The sequence below is a fragment of the Talpa occidentalis genome, unplaced genomic scaffold (genome assembly GCF_014898055.3).
Source record: "Talpa occidentalis isolate TD23 unplaced genomic scaffold, MPIMG_talOcc4v2.1 talOcc4.4, whole genome shotgun sequence".
Lineage (NCBI taxonomy): Eukaryota > Metazoa > Chordata > Mammalia > Eulipotyphla > Talpidae > Talpa > Talpa occidentalis.
Genome location: NW_023604295.1, coordinates 121562706 through 121590491, shown reverse-complemented (window position 1 = coordinate 121590491; position 27786 = coordinate 121562706).

Sequence of the window (27786 nt, the reverse complement as noted above, 5' to 3'; positions counted from 1 at the left end):
GTTACAAAGGCAAGGTCTTAGGCCAGCCATAGATTTACTGAACCAGAACTCTGGGGGTGGGTCCAGCAGCCTGTTTTAACTAGTCCTCTGGGTAATTTTGATGCTTGCTAAGTTTGCAAACTCTCAGCTAAAGATTTATAGAAAAGTGTCGCATACAAACATGCAAACACATTCTCACATATGCTGTAATTAGTCAAAGTTCTCAAGTTATTTATAAAAGAATACAGTCTAAACAGAAGATGATTGGTCCCACAGAGCAGCGGCAGAGGCACATCCCAGAGCTGCTGTGCAAGTCTGGAACCCCAGTAGCCACTGGGGAAAACAGTCCAAAGAGTTAAATCCATGCTCCAGGACAGCCCACTCTTTCCAAGGAACTCAGGCAGCATGTCTATTAATAAGGGAAATAATGGCTGATATCTGACCTTTCCTAGTTCTTGGGATAAAGTCAATAAGCACATTTTAGACCTAGGAGGAAAAGCTAAATCAGCCCTTGAAGATTTGTTGGCATGATTTCCCTGCCCCAGAGAGGTAGAATTCCAGAAATAATTTCCCCACACAGTGCTAGCAGAATCCTGATTTTACAAGTGCATAAAACAAACTCAGAGAGGTTAACTAAGTAGCACAATAAATAGCATAGGTGGGAAACTGCAACCCCTAGACTAGACATGTTCAAGATCAACTTGAAAATTCAAGTTCAATTTGAAAATTCAAGTTCTAAACCACTTAAGATTAAGGAGAGAGGATAAGTGGATAATTTGGGTGCATCAAGCATTTCAGGGAGAGCAGGTTGTAGCCACAGCATCTTTTTTAGGGTAGAATGATATGGGACCTCCCATGAGTGGGGGGCAGAGCCAGAACAAACTCTCCAGTTCATAACTTACCTGCATCAATCCCATGCCTCACCTTTCTCCTCTTCACTATGTGACTCTGCTCTCAAGACCTAGAATTCAGCCCTATCCTATTGGTATCCAATATTTCAAGAAAATGTGAACCCCAGAGCTTTGAAGGAGTGGATAGAGACCAGAGCCAACATTTAAAATGCATTTAGGAAAAATTATACTCTGATTACCACCAAACAACTGAAAAACAAAGTTTTATAAATAGCCCATTTGTGAAGTGAGGTCTGCACATATCATTCGCTTATTTTCTTCTCCATTTATGTATTACTTAAGCTGGCATCTCATGCCTATTCTCACTGTTATTTTTCAGATGGACTTTCCACATTGCTTTGTGTCTGAAAGTCATGTTCTTTACCTGGGCTGCCTGGTCCTCTGGCTTCCAAGCCCTTGGGAAGCAATAATAATAGATCTCAGAATGGGAGGACTCTGAGTATGTGACTTTCTCTCCCTGCCTGCTGTGGGCTGGGCTGTCACTGTACTCCTTTACCCACATCCACAGCTGCTGGGGGAAAACCCCTCTACCATGGCTACAGCTCTCAAGGTCTGGTAACAGCTCCCTGGAGTTGGTCTGGAGACCTTCCGTCCTAAGGGTGTTAACAACCTTCCCTCTTTCAGTCCTGGGGTACCTGAGATTCCCCGCATCCTGTCCACACTGCCATAAGCAGTTCCATCATTGAACTGTCCCCAGAGTGAGCCACTTGTTTGCAACTGAGACCCTGAGTGATGCCGACCACAGCCTTGGATTTATAAGTATAATACTTTCTACAGATTCGTATAAGCTTTTTTTAAATGACTCTTCTTTCAGTGCATCTGTTTGCATCACGCTGCTAATTACAAAAGTCATACCCCTCCATGAAGACTATGTAATTCATGTAAAACACTTAGGATGATAAGTGCTCAATAAATGGCAATGACATTATCGTTATAATCATTATTATTGACAAATTAATGTTTATTATTAGAATTAAAGGCAATGGACATAATTTAGAGGAAGGCAGTCTTTGAATTACAAAAATGAGCAATGAAACAGCCTTATAAATAGAACTTATCAAGTCTTTTCATGTCTGTGATCTCGTATCATCTTCACAACAACCATATGAAGTAGGCGTATTTTTGTTCAAATGTGATATCTCAGACTCAAAGGACTTTGAAGGACTTACTCCTATTGAATGTTGGTATCACCATGAAAATCTGGCTGTAGAGCCATGTTCTGCATGCAGGATCCATGTGGAAGTCACAGGGGAAGCTGATAAAGGGGTAGTAAGGGCAGATCAGTGGGTTGTGTGGTCCACTATGTTTAGTTGGCACCCCCACTTCCCCCACCCCAAAATGGCCACCTGCATCAACACCATTAGAGGTAGCTCTGGTCTGCCACATTGTAAAATCTTGCTCTGACAAGAAAAGAGAAACTAAAATGGAGGCAGGTTAATGCTTCAGTAGAACAGCAAGTATGTGATGACCAGGACTGTGAGGGAGGGAAGACACTGAAGGGGAAGAATGTGATGGAGTCATGATGAAATGTATGCTTCTTAAAAATCTGGCTACGGCTGAGAGCCACCTGGGAGAGAATGAGTAATCCATGGCAAACAACCCAGGAGAGTGGAGAGGGAGGGAGTGCATAAAACAGCAGTAAGTCATGGCCTCTTTTCATCTTAAATCTTCCTAAACAACAGTGGGAAAGAGCTACATGAGTAATAATGCAAAATTGATTGAGTGGGTTGTCCTTCACATTGGCTGAAACTCTGATCTGCTTTTCCAAATGTTATAAGAGTCTCAGAAATTATGGTGCATATCATGAAATTTACACTTGACAAATAATTATGAAGAAGGGCAACAGCCTTAGTAAACACGTGGTATTAGGGGAAAAAAACGTGGTGCTCAGCCTAACATTTGATTTTGTTAATATGAATAATATATTAATAAGTGAACAACTTGGACGCCATCCAAACCACTCTACTATAAGTGCTTTGCAAAAATTTACCAATGGTATTTACTTCTATAAATAACAACCATAATTGGAATAGTCTAGATGCATCAGTTTATAGCTTATGACAAATACCCTTTTAAAGATCTTTATCATTTCAAGCATTTTAGAAATGACCCTTTGGATCAGATGGCGGGGGAGTGGTGTCTGACCACCCCAGGGTGAAAGGGAAGTTCAGACCTAAGCTGAGTCTGGATTATGTGTAGAATAGAAGCAGCAGAACGGAGAAAGATTGGTCTTCCAGATGAGGTGTGGTGAAACACTGGTGACAGAGTCTGAGGCAGTTTGGATTCTGAAAGAGACTGAAGAGATATCAAACTGACACACACTCATTCAAGCACAAGAGGACTAAATGGAGACTTAAATGGAACAGGTGGGGGGTACTAGAAAGAACAGAGTCCAGGCAAGACACTTGCTTTTCAAGTTCTGACACCTCCACCTAGTTTAATGACCATGAGCAAATTTCTTAACCTTGTAGGTCTATTTACTCATTTGCAAATAGTAGTTGTAATATATTCTTCAAGAGGTTCTTTTTTTTAATTTCTTTTTTTTAAGATTTATTTATTTACACAAGAACTGGGGTACAGGCCAGAAGCATAGAAGGGTGAGAGGATTCACCAGAGACAGAGTGGGGAGCAGAACAGGGAGACAGACTGAAAGCACTGCTGAGGGGAGCAGCAGGTGCAACAGGAGAGGTCTGATGTGCCATGTGGGTATCTCCCTGGCTGGCTGGGAATCGAACCCGCACTGCAGAGGCTGCAGACAGATTCACAGCACTGTGCTCAACCTGTTGCACCACCAGGGAGGCCTTCTTCAAGAGGTTCTTGCAGCCTACTTGTAACTGTGTTGACTTCCTTGGAGCCTCTACCCTGCATCTCATGTTTGAATGGATGTGTTAGAGGTGGACTGAGAGGTCCAGCAGTCTCTTCCAGAACTCAAATAGCCTCAGACTTTTCACATTAGCATTTCTATCTGAAAAGTCTTTTCTTGTCTCTTCCAACTGCCCATATCCTATATGTCCTCTAGGAGTGGGCTCATTTCTCCAATAGCCTTCTTTGCCACTGTCAGGCAAATTTTTTTCTGTCCCTTACCTACCAAGTCATTCTTAGTTGAGCCCATGTGCTGCAGCATTTAATCACATACTATGACATGTCTCTTTCACCTAGTACATGACAATGAATCATGATATAGTGAAGTTCTAGCCCTGGTTGACCACTAACTAGCACTGTAATATTTATTAAGTCCTTTGACCTCTCTGAGTCAGTTTTATCATATTCAAATAAGGTTTGTCCAAATTTCTCCCTAATTTTAACAATACTATTCCTTGACCCCGAGGTCCTCAGGCCTCCCTGGTGGTACAAAGGGTTAAGACACAACCTATGAAGCTGTCCACAGGCATCCAGCATGAGTTAGATCCCCAGCCAGGGAGCTACCCACATGGCGCAGCAGACCTCTCCTGACTCGCCCACTGCTCCCCTCGGCAGTGTATTTCGGTCAGTCTGCCTATTCTGTTCCCCACACTGTTTCTGATGAGTCCTCTTACCCCCTACACCTCTGGCCTGTACCCCTGCTCTGTATGCATAAATAAATAAATCTTTTTTTAAAAAAAATGTTTTCTCAAAGACTTATGTTTTTGTTTTTTCCCTGTGATATCAGACAGAAGCAAGCCATGAATAAACATTCACCAGAAGTTTGACTGATTGACTAGTATATAAGTTTCAAATGATAAACAAAAGATAAATTAAGTGACATCTAATCACATGAAAGATGGCATGTGTAAGAGACCTAATGTAAACATTGTATTTGAAATAAGCAATCAGCAATATTGGATAGTTATTTCACCTGCAATGAAAAATCAACTTAAAATGATTCAGTTGTTATAAAGCCCAAAATTTCAGCCATCTTCAATGGATGAGGCAAAAATAAACCACTAACATAAAACTCATAACAAAAAGATAAGTATCTGTTTGGCTTATCAATCATTGTAGGGTAAAGAAAATATCAGGCTTTTCTGCCCTTCCGCCATCAGGATAGATGATGGATCCTTGTCCTGAATGCATGCCTGATGGTGGGCACCTGGAATAGGGTGTGGGAATAGGTAGATGGGATTCAGCTGAGCTAAGACTGTGCTTTTAAGGGCGGCGTCACGGGGGGACGCCAGCAGCACCAGCACCAGCAGCAGCAGCAGCAGCACCAGCACCAGCACCAGCACCAGCACCAGCACCAGCACCAGCAGCAGCAGCAGCACCAGCAGCAGCAGCAGCAGCAGTAGAAGCCGAAGCAGAAGCTGAGAAGCAGCAGAACGAACGCTAGAGAGCCCAGATAGAGTGAGGACTTGCTGGGGGCTGGGAGGGCCTCCCAGCCCCCCAGCCAGCACCCCTGCCTGCCATATGCCTGGTGAACCCCAAATAAAAAACCTGCAAAACTACTGAGGACTCTGACTCCTCCTTTACCCAGTCTGCATGATCCCAGAAAACCTGCCCTGTGCCCATGTCCTGCCCTTACAATCATACAGATGAGCATCCAACTTTATTTGTAGGGGAAGAAAGCAAAATTGTTCAAAAAATACCAGAGACTGGCAAAGTTTCAGCATTCAACCAAAACTGAGGTAATATATTAACATATAAAATATCCTTCCCTAGCTTCTGTATCAATGTCTTCACTGTAAATGAAGTTGTACACCTTATATTTACATAATATTATGCATCAATTATATCTCAGTGAAAAATATTTTGTAAGAATGAAAGAATATTCAAGTAATCAGGATCCAAGTCTTATTTTGAGCAAAGCCCCAATTTCTGACACTGCTTCTCCGAAAGGAAGCTAAAACTTGATTCACTTACTCGCTCAGCTACTTCTGAATCTATTCATGAGTGCTGATCTTCCATTTTGTTCTTTCGGGTCAATAATTACTTTCATCTTAAATCCCACATGGTAAGTATCATCAAATAATAAGTGATGCTGGGCATATTTATATTGATAAGGAGGTTAATGAGAAATTAGACTTTAGACCATTCAGGTAAATAGTGGTAGATCACAACTATCCGAAAATTATTTCTTGTTTTTATGTAACCATTATGTAATAAGTATGCAAAAAAACAAGAAAAATGAATGACAATAAGAGAGTAGACATTTATTTATATATATCCTTCCAAGAAATTCTCAAATTGTTTTTCAAAACAAATATTGCAAAACATGATATTTAAGGGAATCATATACTTTCTCGTAGAGTTTACCATATCCATTTGTATCACTGGTAGATTAAAGACTAATATCTATAATCCTTACTCTTTAAAAATAAGCTTAATTGGGGCCTCCCCGGTGGCACAGCGGTTAAGCGCTGGGTTGCAAAGCTGCCTGCAGCCTCTGCAACGCTGGTTTGATCCCCGGCTGCCGGGCGAGGGTCCCACATGGCACACAGACCTCTCCTGCCACCCGCTGCTCCCCTCAGCAGTGTATTTCGTCAGTCTGCCTGTTCTGTTCCCTGCTCTATCTCTGGTGAATCCTCTCACCCTCCCCTGCTTCTGACTGTACCCAGTGCTTGTATAAATAAATAAATAAATCTTTTAAAATAAATAAATAAATAAGCCTAAATGTATCTCTAATCATTACTCTTTATAACTACATTATGAAAGCACTTTACATGTTACCTCTTTTTATTGAATATAACTCACATACCATGAAATTCATCATTTTAAAATATGTAATTCAATGGTTCTAGACTATCCACAAAGTAATACAACTCTGTGGTGGCCTCCCCCAAAGACATGAAACCTGCGAGTGTGACCTTAAGATTGTAATTAATTGCAAAAGTAGTCAAGGATCTCAAAAGGAAATCATCCGGGATTATCTAAGCAAACCCTAAATCCTGTGGTAAGTATTTTTAAAGAAGACACAAAGGAGGAGAAACACACAGAAGAAGGTGATATGAAGATGGAGGCAGAGCTGAGAGGTAATGTATCCACAGGACAAGGAATGTCAAAGATTGCCAGCAACCATCAACAGCTGAGAGAAGCAATGAACAGAGTCTTCTCCCTCAGAGCTCCACAGAATGAACCAACGCTGCTCGCATTTGATTTCAAACTTCTGGCCTCCAGAACTGTGAGGGAATAAATTTCTATTGTTTTAAGTCACAAGTTTATGGTAATTTCCTACACATCCCTATGAAGTGAATACAAACCCTCACCACTATCTCATTCCAAAATATGTTCATCACCCCTCAAAAAAAAACCCATTAGCAGTCCCCCATTCCCACAGCCAACAACCACTAACCTACTTTCTGTCTCTAGGAATCTGCCTATTCTGAACATTTAATGTAAATGGAATCACATAACATGTGGCCTTTTGTGGCTTCTTTTACTTAACATGTTTTCAAGATTCATCCATGTTGTAGCATATATTGTTATTTCATTGCTTGAATAATATTCCATTGTTTATTCATTATTAATGGCCATTTATGATTTTTCCACCTTGGGGCTATTATAAATAATGCTATAATGATCATTCATGTACAAGTTTTGTGTTTACATGTTTTCAGTTCTCTTGTATATACATATACCCAATCTCTTGGATATTTACATATCCAGTTCATCTTGGTTATTTGATTGGTCATAGTATCACTTCATAATGCTTTTACTCCTATAAGATTGGTAATGATGTCCTCTTCATTCCTAACTTTAGTCTTTTGAGACTTCCCTGTTTTTCCCTTTTCAAAGTTCCAGTTTTGTTGATTTTTGGTATTATTGATTTTCTCTGTTTTTTCCTAATTTTTACTTTTTATTTATACCCTAAACCTCACTATTTGCTTTCATATGCTAATATGGGGTTTAGTTAGCTCTTCTTTACCTTCTTATGGTACAAAGTTGAGTTTTTGATTTGAGACCATTTTTGTTAAAGTAGGCATTTATTGCTGTAAGTTTCTTTCTAATCACTACTTTAGCTGTAAGTTTTGTTCATTTGTTTTTTGGTTTTCATTAATGACATCTCATTTATAACAAAGTGTCTTCTTGTATCTTTTGTGATTTCTCTTTTCATACACTGATTATTTAGGAGTTTGCTGTTTGACTTTTACTTTATGAATTTCCCAAAGTTCTTTCTGTTATTTATTCCTGATTTCATTCCATTGTAATCACAGAACATACCTTACATGGCTTTGGTCCCTTTAAATTTATTGATATGTGATTGATGGTCTAATACATGATCTGTGCTAAAGAATATACACATGCAGTTGAGGAGAATGTGCATTCTGTTGGTGGGTGAACTCTTCTATAGTGTTAGGTCTAGATGATTTATAATAGTCAGGCCTTCTATTGCCACGTTGATCTTCTCTCTAGTTTGCTATGATCCATTGTTGGATTGTCTGCCTTCAATTCCATCACTGTTTTCTTCATTTGGGATGTATGTTATGAAATATATATATTTATATATTTATAATTGGTTATTATCGCTATGGGTTAACCATTTAATCATTACAAAGTTATTTTCTTTGTATGTAGTAACAATTTTTTTCCTTTTTTTTTTTAAGATTTATTTATTGATTGATTGATACATACATACATACAAGCACTGGGTACAGTCAGAAGCGCGGGAGGGTGAGAGAATTCACCAGAGCCAGAGCGGGGAGCAGAGCAGGCAGAAGGACCGAAGTACACTGCTGAGGGGAGCAGCGGGCGGCAGGAGAGGTCTGCACGCCATGTGGGATCCTCCTCCAGTGGCCAGGGAGCAGCCGGGGATCAAACCGGCGCTGTAGAGGCCGCGGGCAGCTTCGCAACCCAGCGCTCAACCGCTGCGCCACCGGGGAGGCCCAACAATTTTTTTCTTAAAGTCTACTTTGTGAATTAGTATAGCAATCCAGATCTCTTTTGGTTACTATCTGTGTGTGATATAGCTTTTTCTTTTTACTTTCAATTTATTTGTGTTTGACTCTGAAGTGTGTCTCTTGTTGACAACATTAGGTCGGAGCATGTCTTTTCATCCATTTTGCCAATCTCAACCTTTTAATGGCTTACTTTAATGTAATTATTGATAAAGTAGGCTTTCTATCTTTCATTTTGCTATTTGTTTTTGGTCGTTTTTGTTCTTCTTACAATCTATTTCTTCCTTCTTGTGGTGAAATACGTTGTCTGGTTTTCAAGACTGCTGCAGACTGGAAGAGGGGAATGAAAGTAAGGACACAAAAATACCATAAAACTCAATGTTCTTAATGCTCGATTTATTGCAAATTTCAAGAGTTGTGAATAAATTGATTTTGACAGTTTTGCCAGTATTCTCATTGTTTTTTTGGACAGAGATTTTCAAAGGTCTTTATCTCCATTCCTGCAGATGTCACCATTATCTCCTTTGATCCTTAGAATAACCTCACAAGCAAATGGGCCATAATTACTATTATTACTATCTGCATTCATTTACAGATGAAGGAAGTAAGTATATAAGTTTTCTATTGCTGCCATAACAAATTTCCAGAAACTTAGCAGCTTAAAACAACACAAGTTTATTACCATTAAGTTCTATTTGTCAAAAGTCTGACATGGGTCCCACCAGGCTAATATCAAGGTGTTGGCAGGGCTGCATTCCTTTCTGGAGTCTCTAAGAAATAATCTATTTCCTAGATCATTCGAGTTGTTGGCAGAATTCAGTTCCTTGCAGTTATGAGACTGAGTTCCCTGTTTCCTTGCTGGCTGTCAGCTAAGGACTGTTCCCATTTTTCTACAGGCCACACACATTGCTTGGCTGTTGGCCAGCTTTCTCCATCTTCAAAGCCAGCAGTGTTGGGTCAAGTCTCTCTCACACTTCAAATCTCTCTTGCCTTTAATTCCCTCCTCCAATGTCTCTGATCCATCACTCCATCTTCCTCTTCCATTTTTTAGGATATTTAATTGATAATGATGTCCCTATTTTAAGGTTTGTAACCCTAATTCTATATGTAAATTTCCTTTTCCAAATAACATTACATAGCACCTGATCCAAAGACTAGGAGCTAGAAATTTGGGTGGCGTTAAATGGAGGGTCAGTATTCTGCCTGCTACACTAGAACTCACAGGATACATGGAAATGCTAACAAATGACATAACTGGAACTAAAATACAGGCCTTCTGATTCCCTGTGCATTGCTCTTTATACCCCATCTTTGATGCACAGTGACACACTAGCCAGATAAACTGCCTGTGTGATCTATTTCATGGACTTTCTGGACAGCCTGACACATCTGAATTTAGAGTAACAGAGCACTATAGTTTGAAGGCACTTCTGAATCCAGCACCATGATTTCATAGGTAAGGAAAACAAGGTTCAGGGAAGATGAGGCCCCACCCTCAGTTCCTAGAAAACCCAGGACCACAACTCAGCCTTCCTGAATTCTTGCTCATGTGATTTTGCTGCAAGGAAATTCTTTCAGTTAAATGTATAGCCTCACAATATCCATCATCTGCTTAAATTAAACTTATTGATATTCAGCTATTAATAAACATGCAAAGCTTGGCCCATAAAATTTACATTTTCTTTGTACTGTCAACTCCATCCAGCCATCCATGCCTTTGTAACTTCCTTCCATTTAAATTTTATGACTTAAATTTCTTCTTATAAATACTCTAATCCTCCATATGAACACAGATTTTTATGTAGATTCCACCCCACAGAATATACATATATTCCACTTATTTTCTGTGTGCTGACTGATTTCTGTTAAATCCTATCCTTATCCTCTAACCAGTATCTCCAATTATTTATAACAAGCCAGTGAGAAAGAGTGCTCACACCACACTCCACACTCCACCATGAGTTAATCAATTTCTCTGAGATGGAAGGTATTGGGAGGCCCACTTAATTGAGGCTGCTGCCTTCAGTAGACCCACCCTAAGTAGATCATGCCAGACCTATGGAATAGTCCATTCTCAGTCACTTGTACTCACAGGGCAGGGATTCAGGGGAACTGAAAGCCATTTCTACTAGAGCTTAAATTTATATGATTTTTCACACCATATTAACCTTAATGCACTTTTCTGTAGGCTAATAACAGAATCAATACTTTCAAAGCAGATGACACTGGTGGCAGATAAGTTTCCCTTCTCTAACCTGCTCTGCCCATTCTCTTCCTATAGTATCATCTAGGCCCTTTATGATTAGTTGTCCTCCTCATCACTAATAGATGATCTAGCCTGTACCCCACAAAAATGGCCTGATCTTTCACTTTCTCACCTCCCATATTTCAATGGGATCAGAATCAAGAAACTTGAGACCCTTTGCCTTTCCTGCAGGTCACTTCACAAAATCTGGGTACATTTGTTTACTCTCATGTTTTCCTTCTTCCTCAAAGAACAAAGTCTCCTTACCTGTTCAAGATTAACTCTTGTACTTGTACACTTTACTGTTTTTCATTTCCCTTTTCCATGACTCATTCTTTTTCCATTAATCCCTATTTTACCTCTGGCCTCTTTCCTTTTGCCTTTAATGATAGATGATGATGATGGTGATGATGATGATGAAGATAGATAGATAGATTCTTCCCCTTTCTACAGCCTTGTGTTAAGAACTTTCTCAAGAAGTAGGCCAAATTCCTTTCTTCATCCTTGCATCCACCCCATCCACTTGCAATTTGACTTCTGGTTTCAGCTATTTTATTGACATTGCACATTCAGATATTGCTCATAATCACTTCCAAAACACAAACCCAAACTTTTGTATCCATTTTTCCTACTTTCTCTACCGTCATACCTAAGCAGTGGCCAATTCCTAAGCATTTGCTCTCTTTAAAGTCCATACTGCTTATCTCCTCCTTCCTGTTCCTACCACAACTACCCTACAATCAATCAAATATACACTATCCTTTCCAACCTGGAGTTTTCTTTTCCTGTTTCTAACTTATGAAGAGCTAGCTCCACTTTAAAAACCTTTCAATAATGCCCACAATTTAAAGGTCAATGCTATGTCTCCCTTATCTTTGAATTCTTCAGAAGTCTCTTTTACTACTACTATCATAAGTGTATCACACATGAGGTATTTAATCAAGGTCAGTAGACTGATAGTTAGTCTGTTGACTAGTATAAGGGGAGGTCCTCTCTGTACTACTATTCTAAGCAATAAAAATCTGTCCTGGGAGAAGAAATCTCCTGGAGGACACCTATGGTGAGTAAACTACCTGTGTACTGCTAATCACATGGATTCCAGCATCTGCCTAGTTTATTGCCATCATATCCAGAATATTTTTTCATCCTGATATGTAGTTGCATTTGACAAATAGCTCAAAGTTTCAAGTACTCCAGAAGATTTCCAAATAACATGAAAGTTGAGTTTTTTTACTAACATTACATCTTAAAAGTTGACAAAATTGCTAACTGGCCTAACACAGCACCATAGACAGCTGGAATAAATATAATTGAGCACTGGTTACCACATGGAAAAAGACTCCATAAGAGCCACATTATTTCTGTATACTATTTCTGTTTTGGCCACTGATTTGCCTCATGACTATTCTGTAAAGTAAGTGGAACCAAAGTGGCAAAAACATTGCAATTGGCACTATGGCAATTCTCTGTATAAACAAGTTTATACAATCTAGCTTTGCAAGCCTGAGGATAGTCTGATTTTAAAAAATGAGGTGGTCATTAACTAAAAACATGTTTTTGTTATTTAGGATTTTTTAATGTTTTGGAAATGAATTATTCAATGCCCATAATAGCATAATAGAAAAAAGACAAAGATTTTTTAGACACCTACATTCAGCATATCCTGTAACAATGATTCTTTAGCTATTGTGTAGTGCTATAAAGTACAAAGTAATTAGAAGATATCATTATAATATTCACCTTGTCATCAGAATATCTATCCTCAAAAATGTTTCAAAACTGTTTAATGATAATTTGTAGACAAACAAAATTTATTCTCCCAAATCCTCTCAGAATTACTCATTTTGGGCCTCCCTGGTGGCACAAGGGGGTAAGCACAGACCTATGAAGCTATCTGTGCAGGCTCTGCAGCACGAGTTCGATCCCCAGCCTGCCAGGGAGATATCCACATGCATAGCAGACCTCTCCTGTCTCATCCACTACTTCCCTAAGCAGTGTACTTTGGTCAATCTGCCTGTTCTGTTCCCCACTCTGTCTCTGGTGAATCCTCTTACCCCCACACCGCTGCCTGTACCCCAGTTCTCATATACATAAATAAATGAATTCTTTAAAAAAAAAAAAGAATTACTCGTTTTGAAACACCAAAACCCTTAAGCTTACAAAAACTTGAGTACACTTAGTAAGCTTTAAATTAGGTAATAGAACTAAAGTTAAATGCATGCTGTTTTTCCCTACTCCCAATTCCTCCTTATTGGGGCATCTTGGGCAATCAGCCTATAAAAGTAATTGTGTCTGAGTGCTATTAATTCTTGTTACCAAACAGAGAGTAGGAAGGGAAACTTTTTCTTAAAAGGGGAAGAGGATTTTAAGATGGCATAAGTATTGATACATTCTGATAATCGAGCATATACAGAAAAATGTGGATATTTCAAGTTGATAAAACTGTGAGTATCAAGGTTTAGCAACAACTCCCAAGTCATTAGTCCCAAGTCACCTCTTGCAAAGATCATTCATGAGCTACAGTACCCTGCCACTTCCTCAACCACACACACACACACACAGCACTTTGGAGCCAACTAGAGTACGAAAGCCATAGCCTTTAGGGTCAGGCAGCCAGGTTCAGCTCTTGGCTCCACAGCTAACAGTGCTATGACCTTGGCTGAGTTCAGTCCCTTCACCTGCACAAAGGAGACACTATCAAGCTCAGAAGGTGTTTGCAGAGCCAAATGAGATAATGTCAGAGACACCTCATACAATTTCCTCTCCTCTTTGGAAAAGTGGTAGAACAACTGGGAAAGGACGATTCCCAGCATCAGAGGGTTAATGAGAAGTGGTTCTAGCTGCATCCTGTCCTAGACAGCCCATCAGCCCCACTAATGGGAGTTAAAACAGTTGCTGCCTCTTCCCCAGCTGTGTAATGATTTCTGGACAGCCTGAAAGGCCCATTATCTGCAGTCCCGAGTTCGGCTCCGTCTGGCCATAATGACTTCTTTGCACAACAGCAGGACACAGCCTTCTACTTTCCATGGCACCACTGTGCAATTGAAGCCAAAGACAAATTCTCACCCACCACAGACAGTCTGTGCACGGCTGCCCGCTGACAGCCTGAACATTCCTGGAGAGCGTGTCCACTAAGACAAGGGTGCCTTCGAAGGGGAGCCCCAGGAAAATGAACTGTAATAGATGAGTGCCTCTTGTGAGGAAATGCGAGCCCAGCATCCCCAAGAGCTTCTGATGTGGACATCAGCTGCCAAGACCCCCAAGTCTCGGACTGATTGTGTTGCAAGTTGCCTACAGAACCCACAGGCAAAAAAAGAAAATGTTTTATAAAAGGCCACAAAACTTTGATTTTAAAAATCAATGCCCAGATGTGATAACTAACTTAGGTTCCATTAACATTTTTCCTTTATTCTTTGTATTCTTTATCTCACTGTTTTTATCTTGTTATATGTCACTAAATCCAGATTAGTGGTAGACAAGACATACATCTTAAATAAATAAATAAAACAACTAGGATAATAAATTAAGGACTTCTACCAGAGTTTTAGCAAATCCCAAAAGAATTCTTGGCAATACTCATGGAAGGATTCTCTTGCCCAAAATAAGGAAGATATAACATGTTCATTTTATGATGTAATTTGTCAAATTAATGCTAATGTAGGATTCCGAATGAGAAGGAAAAGGAAAACACGTACTTAGCTTTGGTTACAAAATGGAAACAATTGAATTTTAAAAAACTGATTTTTGAAAGAAAACTTTCTCCCACAGTTAGATAGAAAAAACATTTTCTCAACTTTTTGTTAATTCAAAGTAAATATGAAATTTATTAAACAGAAACTCTTACTTAACAAGAACAAAAAAAAACTTGTATGATTTAAAAGCATTCACCTGTTAAAACTGTCAAATACTGAATGAGTTTAAGTGCTCATTGTAGCAACCATTTTGGAAAGATGTATAATCTTATTTTAAAATGCCAGAAATGTTCATTTCTGTTATTCATTTCTGGGAATTTATCCTAAGGAAATAATGCCAAATTCAGATAGAAAATACACAGAAAAACATGAACAAAAAATGGAAACATGCAAAAATGTCCTATTATAGGAAAATAGTTACATAAATTATGGGATGCTTCCATGATGAAATAGCCTTAATCATTAAAATTTTAGTGATACAGGAAAACATAACTGAAAAATAAGCAGAATTTAAAGTACAAATTCAGTATAAGATCATTGTGTAAAATAAACAGCTAAGTACAAAAATGCTAGTAGTAAGCATCACAGGTCATTTTAATTTTCTTACTTTTTTTTTCCTAAAATTTTCAACTTATCTTTATGAGTATGTATTATATTTATAATGTGAAAAATAATATATATTATTTGTGAAAAATAAATAATTGGGGTTAAGTTAGAAAAGTAAAATAAAAAAAAACACCTTTTACTGACTGATGTACCTGTTGCAACCTGATCACCAGGCACCCTGGCTCCAGGAGAGGAGTGACCCAGCAGAGAGAGGAGAGAGAAGCCAGGAGCATAGGTGGTCTCATTTTAAGTGCCACCCAGGGGAGAGGGGAAGGCTGACTCCCAGGCAGAGGGTCAGCTCCAAACCACAAAGTCCCACTGGGTAGGGTTTGCAGAATTGCTGGCCAGAGTCTGATTTGTTTAGGAGAGATGCAGCATTGCTGAGAGCCCAACTGTGTCCAAAAAACAAATCAAATAATTCAAACAATTGAAACTGACCAGAAATCACACAAATGATAAAATAAGTGGATAAAAATATTAAAAATTATCATAACTACACTCTGTGTATAGCAGAAAGTAGAGATTGAACATATTAAATAGAAGTGTGGAAGATATAAAGAGATCCAAAGAGAACTTCTAGAGATCAAAATAACAGTGTCTACAGAGAAAAATAATGGAATGGAATTAATAGTTCACTGAACACTGCAGGGAGAAAAAATGATTATTTAACTTGAAGACATAGCAATAGAAACTCTCTAACATGAAACTCAGAGAGAAAAAAAATAAACTGCAAAAAAAAGAAAGAACAAGAAGAAAGATCATACAAATAATTAGATTTCTCAAGAAGAAAGAAAAAGGGAGGGAGACAGAAAATAATACAAAGAAATAATGAACCAAATTTTTTCAAACTGGATGAAATATATATGATCAGACACAAGTGGTTCAAAAACAGTTCAACAAACCCCTACATAAGAAAATTCAAGAAAATATGCCAAAGCATATAATATTTATTGTTTAAAACCGCTTATAAAGAGGGAAAATATTAAGCAGCCAGAAAAAAAAAAAAGATATGTGCAGAGGAACAAAGATAAAGGAAATATAGATTTCTTGCTTCAAGTAATACAAACTAAAAAATAGTGGAGCTGTAAAGTTTACACCAACCTAGAATTCTATACACAAAGCAACAATATCTTGAAAGTAGAAAGCAAATAAAAATCTTTTTCAGACATGCAAAAACTGAAAGAATTTATCCCCAATATCCTCAGAGAGAAGAAAAATGATACCACATAAAAGCACAGGGTTACACAAAGGAAAAAATACCAGTGACACAGAGTCAACGTAATTTTTTTTTATTATTTCTAAACCCATTGTAAAAATAACTAAATGCTTAAAGCAAAAATGATATAGCAATGTTAAGGTTGTAACATATGTACAAATAAAATGCAAGACATAAATTGCACAAAGTCTACAAGGGAAGAAATGGAAGTATACTATTACAAGGTTCTTATATTCTAAATAAGTCTGGCATCTAATATGTGAATGGTGCTATCTCTAACTTATCCCTATTCGCCCTATGCAATCATTAAATAACTCTAAGAGTTATAACTAATAAGCCCACAAGAGTTAAAATAGACTCATAAAAATATTCAATCCAAATGGAGGAAATAAAAGACAGATAAACAAAATAGAAAACAAAAAACAAGTAGGTGAATTTAAACCCAACTATAGCAAAATCACATTAAACATAAATGGTCTAAATATCCTAATTAAAAGGCATCAGTAGTTAGACTGGATTTTTTAAAAACAAGAATTCAATATTCAACTAGGCACAACTAAGTTAACGATAAAAGGATGGGTAAAAATACATTATGGTAGCACTAATTTTAAAAGTTGTAGTAGCTATATTAATATCAGACATAGTAAATATTCCTGCTTTTTAGAGTAAAAAATATATGTACAAAAAGGGTCATTTCATACTGATGAAAGATTCAGCTCATCAAAAGGATGTATATGCCTAAATGTTTATCCACATAATGACAAGCTTCAAAATATATAAAGTAAAAACTAATAAAACTGCAACTATGGACAAATCAACAATTGTAGACAAAGATTTCAACTTTCTCTGTCAGTAATTGATAGAACAAGTAGACAGAAAAATCAATAAGGATACAGAAGAAGTAATCAATTTGACATCATTGAAAATTACAGTCCACTGAAACCAACACCAACAGAATTATCTTCAAGTGTACAAAAAGAAACCATAGTCTGGACCATAAGTCAAGTCTCAGTAAATTTATAAGGGTTCAAATCTCACAAAATATATTCTTTGAACAAAATAAAAATTTAATTAGCAATGGGGTCAACTGAGAACTAAACAAAAATATCCAGAAATACCACACTTCCAAATAACAAACAGATTTTTTTAAGTAAAAAAAAAGAGAAGTTAGAAAATATTTTAAAATAAATAAAAATGAAAACACAACATACCGATATTTGTGAAATGTAGCTAATGCAGTATTTAGAGGGAAGTAAAGCACTAAATGCCTACATTAGAAAAAAAGCTTCAAATTGATGATCGCATCGTCTATCTTAAGAAACAAAAATAAATAAATAAGGAAAGCAAATTAAACCCAAAGTAATCAGAAGGAAGCAAATAATAACAGAAATCAATGAAATAGAAAAGAAACAGAAAAATCAATGAAATGAAAATCTAATCCTCTTCAGAATATCAATAAAATCAATAAACCTCTATCCAGAGTGACCAGGAAAAAAAAGAGAGATACAACTTACTTATATCAGAAATGATATGTCTTTCAAAGATATTTGAAAGAAAATAATGAAATGTTATGAACAACTTTATACCAACATATTTGACAACTTTAATAAAGTGATTGAATTCCCTAAAAGATACAAAACCAAAGCCCACTCAAGAAGAAATAATCTTATTTCTATTTCTTTAATACCTAGTGTTATAGCTACTAAAGGAGTAGATTTATAGTTAAAAATCTACCCACAAAAAATGTTTCAGGCCCAAATGACTCCATTGATGAATTTTACTGCTTTTATGGAAAAAATAACACCAATTCTATATAAAGTAATGCAAAAATTGCAAATCAAGAAAATGTTCCCATCACATTCTATCAGACCAGCATAACTCTCATAGCAAAACCTTACAAAGACAATACTCTATGTATATGTGTGTGTGTGTGTGTGTAAGGGAAATCATTTGCAAATCATAACTTGTATCAAAAACATAAAAGGAATTCTGAAAACTCACTAATGTAAAAACAACTTTTTTTAAGATTTATTTATTTATGCATACAAGAACTGGGGTACAGACCAGATACGCGGGAGGGTGAGAGGATTCACCAGAGACAGAGTGGGGAACAGAACAGACAGATTGACTGAAATACACTGCTGAGGGGAGCAGCAGGAGAGACAGGAGGGGTGTGCCTCACCATGTGGGTAGCACCCTGGCTGGAGGGGATTGAACTTGTGCTGCAGAAGGCTGCGGATAGCTTCACAGTGCTGTGCTCAACCCTTGTGCCACCAGAGAGGCCCAAAACAACTTATTTTTTTAATAGCCAAAAGATTTAAATAGACACTACCAAAAAAAAAAAAAAAAGATACCCAAAAGGAAAGTAGCACATGACAAGTTGGTTAACAATGTTAGTCATTAGAAAATGAATGTTCAAACCACAGAGATAGCACTACTTATCTATTAGAATATATAAAATTAACATGTACAATACCAAATGTTGACAAACATGTGGAGTAACCAGAATTTGCATACATTGAATGGTACAATTACTATCAAAAATAGTTTGGAAGTTTCTTAAAAAGTTAAACCTACATCTACTTACCACACACAGTTATCTGTATATCCTAGGGAAATACCTTCAAAATATGAAAATATATCCAAAGACTCGTATGTACTATTTATAGTAATTTTATTTATACTTGTCAAAAACTAGGAACAACCCAACTTCCCATTAACAGCAGACTAGATAAACAAATTATAGTAAAGCCATACAGTGGGGTACTACTCAACAATAAATAGAACAAACTAACCATGTACAAAACAACATGGGTGACAACACAAATGATAAAGGACTGATCACAAAAATCTGCAAAGAGCTGATGAGACTCAACAACAACAAAGAAAATAATCCAGTCAAAAAATGGGCAGAAGAGCTAAAAAGAAACTTCTCTGAAGAGGAAATGCAAATGGCCAACAGGCATATGAAAAAATGTTCAACATCACTTGTCATCAGGGAAATGCAAATCAAAACTACCATGAGATACCATCTTACATCAGTGAGAATGGCACATATTAAAAAAACTAGCAACAACAAATGTTGGCGAGGGTGTGGAGAAAAAGGAACTCTCCTGCACTGTTGGTGGGAGTGCAAACTGGTCCAACCACTGTGGAGAGCTGTGTGGAGATTTCTGGACCTACTAAACATAGAGCTTCCATATGATCCAGCAATTCCACTCCTAGGTATTTACCCAAAGGACACAGAAACATCAATTCCAAAGAGCACCTGCACCCCTATGTTTATAGCAGCACTATTTACAATAGCTAAGCTTTGGAAACAACCCAAATGCCCAAAAATAGATGACTGGATCAAGAAGATGTGGTACATATACACCATGGAATATTACTCAGCTTTCAAAAAAGATAAACACATGCAATTTGCAGCAACATGGATGACGCTGGAAGGGATCATGCTCAGCGAAATAAGCCAAAAAGAAAAAGAAAAATACCGGATGGTCTCACTCATAGCAGGAATCTAGAAAACTTAAATAAGGGACCAGGAAAATGAATATAAGAAAGTGAAAATCAAAATCAACAAAAAACTATGAACCAGAGACACTTTTTGGGGGGTGGGGGGCGGGAGGGGAAGGATTGGGGTCAGAATGGGGCGTTTGCAATTGTATGGGGGAATATAAAAATAAAATTTATTATTTAAAAAAATAAATAAATAAATAAATAAAACCACACACCATGTCATGGATGAATCTCAAGCACAATGTTGAGTGAAAGAAGTAAAATGCTGGGCCTCCCCGGTGGCGCAGCGGGGAAAAAAAAAAAAAAAAAAAAAAAAACATGGGTGAATCCCCAAATAATGTTACTGAATGTGAAAACCCAACCACAAAAAAAAATGCATACTGTATAATTCCATTTATATAAAATACTAGAAAATGAAAAGAAATCTATGGCTCCAGAAAACAGAGTTTGTCTGGGCTTGGAGTGGGACTCAGGGAGAGGTAGGTGGGGAGTTACAAAGAAGCCTGAGGAAACTTCAGTTGGTGGTAGATATATTCAATATCTTGATTGTAGGGCTAAACATATGTCAAAAATTATCAAACTATTCTCTATAAACAGGGATAATTTACTGTATAAATTATACTTCAATTAAGGTTTTTATGTAAAGCCCAAAACATGAACTATTAGAAAGAACTCAGGTGAGATACCCAAGGTATGGAAGTGGTGACTGGTTAGGAAATCCAAAAATTTCAGAAAGGGAATGAAAACCAGAGGGAATGCCTATGAGGCAGGATCCCTGCAGACAGTTTTTACCTACTGAATGATTTTGCCTGAGCAGCAGAGTACACCATCAGTGGATGAAGCCAAATGTCAAGTTCAATTAAATGTTGTGCTTCACTACAGCCACATTTTTTAAGCCTGTTTGGATTTCTTCACCCTCTGAATCCATGCTGACTTGCCTGATTGTTAAATTGCATAGAAAACCTAGAATGATGACATGACTAAAAGGAAGGATTTGCCACTACACCCAGATGAAAACATGATTACGTGTTTGCCCGCTTTGGTTTAAAAAGAGTAAGTGGTGACTGGTTTTCCACTCACTTTTCAAAAGTATAAAATTGCTGACACTCATATAAACATGGAATAAAGAAAGGAAGAAACAAGAGCAAACAACGAAAATGATTGGAAAGTTGACTTTATAAAGGGAGGGCTAGAAATCATAGGTCTAAAAGATAACCACAAGAACACAACATAAAACTCAAACTTTCAACTATTTCTGAAATCTATAAAGCTGCAATCAGATCTATTATTGGCAAGCCACAAGTACTTTGTGTGACACAGGGACACAGGCAAAACAGTCTTTCAAAATTGGAATAGTAGGTCTGGCTGCTGATGTAATAGGGAACAATGATTAAACTATCAATCAAACAGATTTTTTAAATATGTTGCATGTCATAGCCAGAGATTTCAAATCCAGGACAAAATCTGGTGTTAGTTACAACAGAGATGAATTGGGTGGTCTCTTAGTACACAGATGATCACAAAATCAGCATAATGTGGAAATCAATTCAAGGACTCTTCATCTAAGCTCATGAAGATTCCAAATTAATAAAAGCAATGTTATAGATTTATAAGCCAGGGTCCTGCAAAGTGCTTTATGCTTTTTTCAAGTTATTTACCTTGTTTCAAAGCAAAATCATTTAAAGTGAACTCCATTCTCCAGCTATACCTAAATATCTATACTTTTTAAACAATTGAATTTCTGGTTATTTCTTCCAGATGCACAGCACTTACAAAAAAAAAAAAAAAAAAAAACCTGGGGTAAATTTCATCCCTGAACCATCTGGAGAGCCGGAAGAAACGGGGTTGGTCTCAATGCCAGTTCTCTCTAGAACCCATTTTATGTTCACTCACGACCAATTGAACATCCCTCTCTGTATGGGAATATTTAATTGAAATATTACAAGCTCCTATATGATCACTTCCTTCTCAAGTTTGTTCCCAGGGAAAAGGCTTTCTCTGAAGTTGAATACTGTAGACTTCTTATCAGAAAATAAAAAGAAAGTACAATTCTCCTTATATTACAAATACCAGAAACCAAATCCAAATTTCTTGTCTGAATATCATAATCTATTAGGCCCTGGTGCTTAAGAAGAGAGGACCTTTCTCCTCCTGCAATAAGACCTCAGTTTCTTAACAGGTATTTCACTTTAGTATGCAAATTACTGTAAAGAAGTACAATACTTTTAGAAGTAGATTAAATGTATAAATATAATAAATGTATTTGAGAGGCAAATGTGGTTTTTTATTGTTTTACACCCTTGTTAATATTTTGACGGTATAGGATTTCTCCCCATGTGTGTGATTACCGTGGCTCTCCCGCTAGCACAACACCCTAGTCCTCCACCATAGTCCATTATGCTCTCCCCACCCATCCTCCTCCCTCTCTTCTCCTTCTCCCCCTCCCCTTCTTGATGCTTCACATCTGTGGTCAGCTTTAGAGAACTACATCAGCTTCATGTAGCCTGTATTTATGTTCACTATTATGTTCAGGTACTATGTTAAGGGCTCATATGTGGAAATGAGAAAAACTTGATACTGTACTGTCAAAACACTAACAAGGATGTAAAACAATGATACTTCAATAAAAATAAAAATGATGGGCTTTCCTGGTGGCCCAAGGGGTTAAGCACCGCACTATGAAGCAATCCACAGCCTCTGCAGCACGAGTTCGATCCCAGGCCAGCCAGGAAGGAACCCACATGGCGCAGCAGACCTCTCCTGACTCGCCTGTGGCTCCCCTCAGCAGTGTACTTCAATCTGCCTGTTCTGTTCCCCACTCTGTCTCTGGTGAATCCTCTCACCCCCTGCATCTCTGGCCTGTACCCCAGCTCTTGTATGCATAAATAAATATTTTTTAAAAATTTAAAAATAATAAAAATGACAATTGTTAAGAAATTGGAACCAAAAATTGGTAACCAGCACACAGGGGATACAGACAAAAAAAAAAAAAGAAGTGAGGGCCTCCCCTGGTGGCGCAGTGGTTGAGCGCTGGGCTGCGAAGCTGCCTGCAGACTCTGCAGCACCGGTTTGATCCCCCACCATCGCCACTGGCAAGAGTCCCACATGGCAGACCTCTCCTGCAGCGCCCGCTGCTCCCCTCAGCAGTGTACTTCGGTCCTTTTGCCTGTTCTGCCCCCCTTCTGGCTCTGGTAAATTCTCCACCCTCCCGCGCTTCTGACTGTACCCAGTGCTTGTATAAATAAATAAATAAATCTTTAAAAAAAAAAAAGTGAAAATTCTAAGGAAAGGTGCAGAGCCCCACAAGAAGGAAATGTTTTATGGGCTCAAATATCTTATCTAAAGTCAAAACTTTTCAGAAAGACAGTCATTACAAAAGACAACATCTTTCTGCTTTGTCCATCAATGATTTCCCCAACTTGATCTTTCCCTTAGTCAACATCCACTTAGCCTCTACTCATGTAAAGCTGATGAACCCAATTTCAAACATTATGGCACAGCCTGACTTTATGCCAGATCACATGCCCATGTATAAGAAATGTAATCATCAGGCACTCATTCCTACCTGCACATCCTGCTTCAGGATGGCCCACACCCTTCTGAAAAACATTCTCATCCATCCAAATATTAAGCAACTTTCAAGACCCAGAGTAAGTACCATTTTTCCCATTCAGCCATTCCTTTTTCCCATTTCAGTCATGCCTTCTGTTGCTACCCTCTCTGTTCTCTGAACGCTTGATGCATTTAAAAGAATGTAGACCCACTCTCACATCCAATATTTCCTGTATGTAAGTTTTACTTCTCCCATTAAACTTGTAAGTTTCTTTGGGACCCATGTGTTCCAATAATGCTAGAGCATAGAAAATGCTCAAAAATGTATAGATTAATCCTAATTTATGTGGAAATTGAGGTCAAGCAAAAGTATAATTTTCCCAAGGTAACAGGGCTAAATAATAAATATACTTTAATAGCTACCATTTATCAAGTACCCACATGCCAAGTCCTGTGTTAGTTATTCAAGATGAAAGTAAAAATAGTTTCTGGGTTCTCGGTCTTACAAGTAAGCATTTATATCAGAGGTTTCACTCAAATCTACCACATTATTGATAACAAGTTTTATGTGTGGACTAACTACTTTTTGCCAAGAACTGTATTTCAGCTATTTCACTTAATCATTATAAAACTCTATTTAGCAAAAATGATTACCATCACTCAAAAAATTAAGTAAATTATCCATGAGCTCATTGCATGAGGTTGAGAAAATTTCTATCTGACTTCAAATCTTTTGTTCTTGGGGCCTCCCTGGTGGCGCAAGGAGTTAAGCACCACACTATGAAGCAATCTGCAACCTCTGCAGCCTCTGCAGCATGAGTTCGAATCCCGGCCAGCCAGGGAGCAACCCACATGTTGAAGCAGACCTCTCCTGTCTCGCCTGCTGCTCCCCTCAGCAGTGTATTTCAGTCAGTCTGCCTGTTCAGTTCCCCACACTGTCTCTGGTGAATCCTCTCACCCCACTGCATCTCTGGTCTGTACCCCAGCACCTGTATGCATAAATAAATAAATCTTTAAAAAAAAAATCTTTTGTTCTTCACCACTCTGCATCACCATTGATGGACCAAATAAGTTCATTACATCAATTCATGAATTAATAAAAAGCATATATGTTCATCTAATGCATACTATACACAGCTTATACCTAAGTCCACATTATATAGCACAAACTGAAGAGTTTGCAAGTTTCCATAACACTTTAGTTCTAGAAATGCAAACCTCCCAATATTCTAGCATCTGCAAAAATTATGTAGTCAGTTGCCAAATTTTCTGCACAATGGGAAACCAAGAACTATACTTTGCATTGTACAGTCCCTGATTCCACACCTATTGGAACTTCTAATTTAAATTAACTTTAAATTGTTTTTTTTATAGTCTGTGTGTGTGTGTGTGTGTGTTGAGGTTGTTTAAATAAACTAACATCAGATCCTTTCCATTTCAGCCTGAAAAGCTCATTCCTTTGTGCTTTTCCTCTAGTCAAATCATCTAATTTCCTCTAGTCAAATGCATCTACTTAATTGTGCATATTTAAAGGTAGATTTTTACCCTCCCTCCCTCCCAAAACCCATTGCTAGTTTTGCAAGTGCAATAATTAGCATTGGATGGGGAAACTGTATAAGAGAATGCATTTTTCTACATACACATGCATTTTATTAATGCAATTGGTAATTATTTACCTATTTATTGTCAATAGTGCCCCAAAGTCAGTGGGACCTAAATTACTTCCTAATTATCCAGACTCCTATTTCTTTATAAAGACAGACTTGAAAACAGAAGTTCAATAGCACAGACATTTTACAACTAACATTGATTTTTTCCTCCCTCCTCATTTATTGATGGGCTAGTCTCTCACTTGTATTTCTTTTTCCCTGATAAAGTTGTAAATGACTCTGCTTATCCTTTTAATTCCTTCAGTTAGCATTAGCTTACTTGACCTTTTTATTTTCTTTGAGTCTTCTGATATACTAATTCTATGGTGAGTCTCTTGTTTGAATCCTTCCCTGTGATCATTTCCAATAAATATTCCTTTCACCTGTTAGTTTTACAGTTTTGTATCCTATAAGTTCTATGCCCCCCTTACACAAAACTGTACTGCAAAGTAATCAATCTCCCCTCACACCATCATATACTATTGTTTTTAAAGTTCTTTCTTTTTCTTTTTGTAGCCCTAATATACCTATAAGTTGCAGATACTCTATCATTTATATTTCCACAAGGGTGGGGGGGAAATCCCTCGATGAATAGCATATGTATTTACCTCTAGTAGCCTGGGGAAAACAGAAACCATCAGAATAATTCTATAAATAGAAGCTTCATCAGTTTAATCTTTTCAAACTTTCCACAAACACAGCCATTCTGCCCAAGGTAAGATTCCCTTCAGTGATTTGCTCTATCCCCAGCACAAGACCCTCATTTATCCTTCATTCTCATTCCAAACTCCAACATGTACCTTAAACTGTGAGTAATCTCTGTCCAGTGAAACAGAAAGGAAGATAACCTTTCCACTTAAATAGTGGGGAACAATTCTTTACCAACATCTACACCTTGGGTGGTAAATTTTGGGTGTATCCCTTTCTCTCCTTTCTGAAAATGTTCTTTATTCAGTTTTTAAACATCCTAAAATAATAAATATATAAACAAAACAACTATAATTTTCAATTGAAGCCATGACATGAGATATGACAAGGGACAGTATTGGATTATTTTCCTATTGCTGTGATCACAAATTACCATAAGCTTGGGCTAAAAGCAATGTAGTTCTGTTGTTCTCCTTCTCTGGAGGTCAGAGTCTGAGATGAGTGTCACTGGGCTATAATCAATGTGGTAGCAGATAGCAATCTTTCTGGAGGTTCTGGATGCATAAGACTCCATTTCTTTGCCTTTTCCAGCTTCTACAAATTGCCCACACTTTGGGCTCTGGGTCCCCCTCCACCTTGGCAGATGGAATCTCTCTCTGCTGCATTGCTATGGAATTTCCTACATTCATTGTCACCTGGAAGACCCTTGGACCCTGCATAATCCAAGACAATTTCCTTGTCTCAAAGTCAGCTGATTAGCAACCTTAATTCCTCCTTGCCATGGAACATTATGTGTTCACAGAATGTAGGGGTTTACAATATGTACATCTTGGGGGCAGGGGTGCATTATTCTCCCTATCACAATGTTATAAATGAACTTGAGTATGTTATTTTTTTAATGATGTTGCATTTTCAAATGAATGCTATGTCTTTCAAAGTAGACACTTGGGGAGACCTCACATTTATTCTAATCATGCTACAAATGTTAGAGGTATTCCTTTTTTGGATGCTGTATTCAAGCTTGATGAAACATTTTTGAATAACCACAATTAAAACAAATTTTTTTCATTTAAATATTAATTTGTGAAGACTGCCAAAGTCATAGGAAAACAAATGCATTAGCTATGGTAAATAATAAAATTATCTTTTCAAGTCAAAAACAAGTTGAAACCAATGAAATAGTAACAGTGGTTCTTCAAAAAAACTGATTTTTTAAAAATAAAAAGAATAGTGCTATATAGCAATAATAATAATAATAAATAGAAAACTGCACTCACAAGGTGCCCTGTAATGTTACAGGGACACTACATAATTATCTTTTTTTTTTAAGATTTATTTATTTATTTATACAAGCACTGGGTACAGTCAGAAGCACGGGAGGGTGAGAGAATTTACCAGAGCCAGAGCGGGGAACAAAACAGGCAGACCGATGAAATACACTGCTGAGGGGAGCAGTGGGCGTTGCAGGAAAGGTCTGCACACCATGTGGGACCCTCGCAGGTGGCCGGGAATCGAACCGGTGCTGCAGAGGCTGCAGGCAGCTTTGCAGCCCAGCACTCAACCGCTGGGCCACCAGGGGAGGCCTCCAACTACATAATTATCTTAATATTCCTGTGAAGTAGGTACTATTATGAACCCCATTTTATATATGAGTTTAACTAAAAACCCAAGAACTTAAATAACTTCTTTAAGGTTACCACACTGTAAAATAGAAGAGCTAGGTTTCCAACCCAAGTAATTTTCTCTTAACCCTGTCACCAACAACTTATCCACATAATTCTATTTTCTTTACAATTAACTCCCCACCCACATCTCCCTATTATTTCAGTAGCAAAAGCAGTCTACTAAAACGCAAGAAAATTATTTAAGTACAATCGTAAAAACAATAAAAAGCAAAAAGAGTCAGATGACATATTTATTTGGTTTGTGCTTTGTGACATTTAATTTAAAAATACCATTATAAC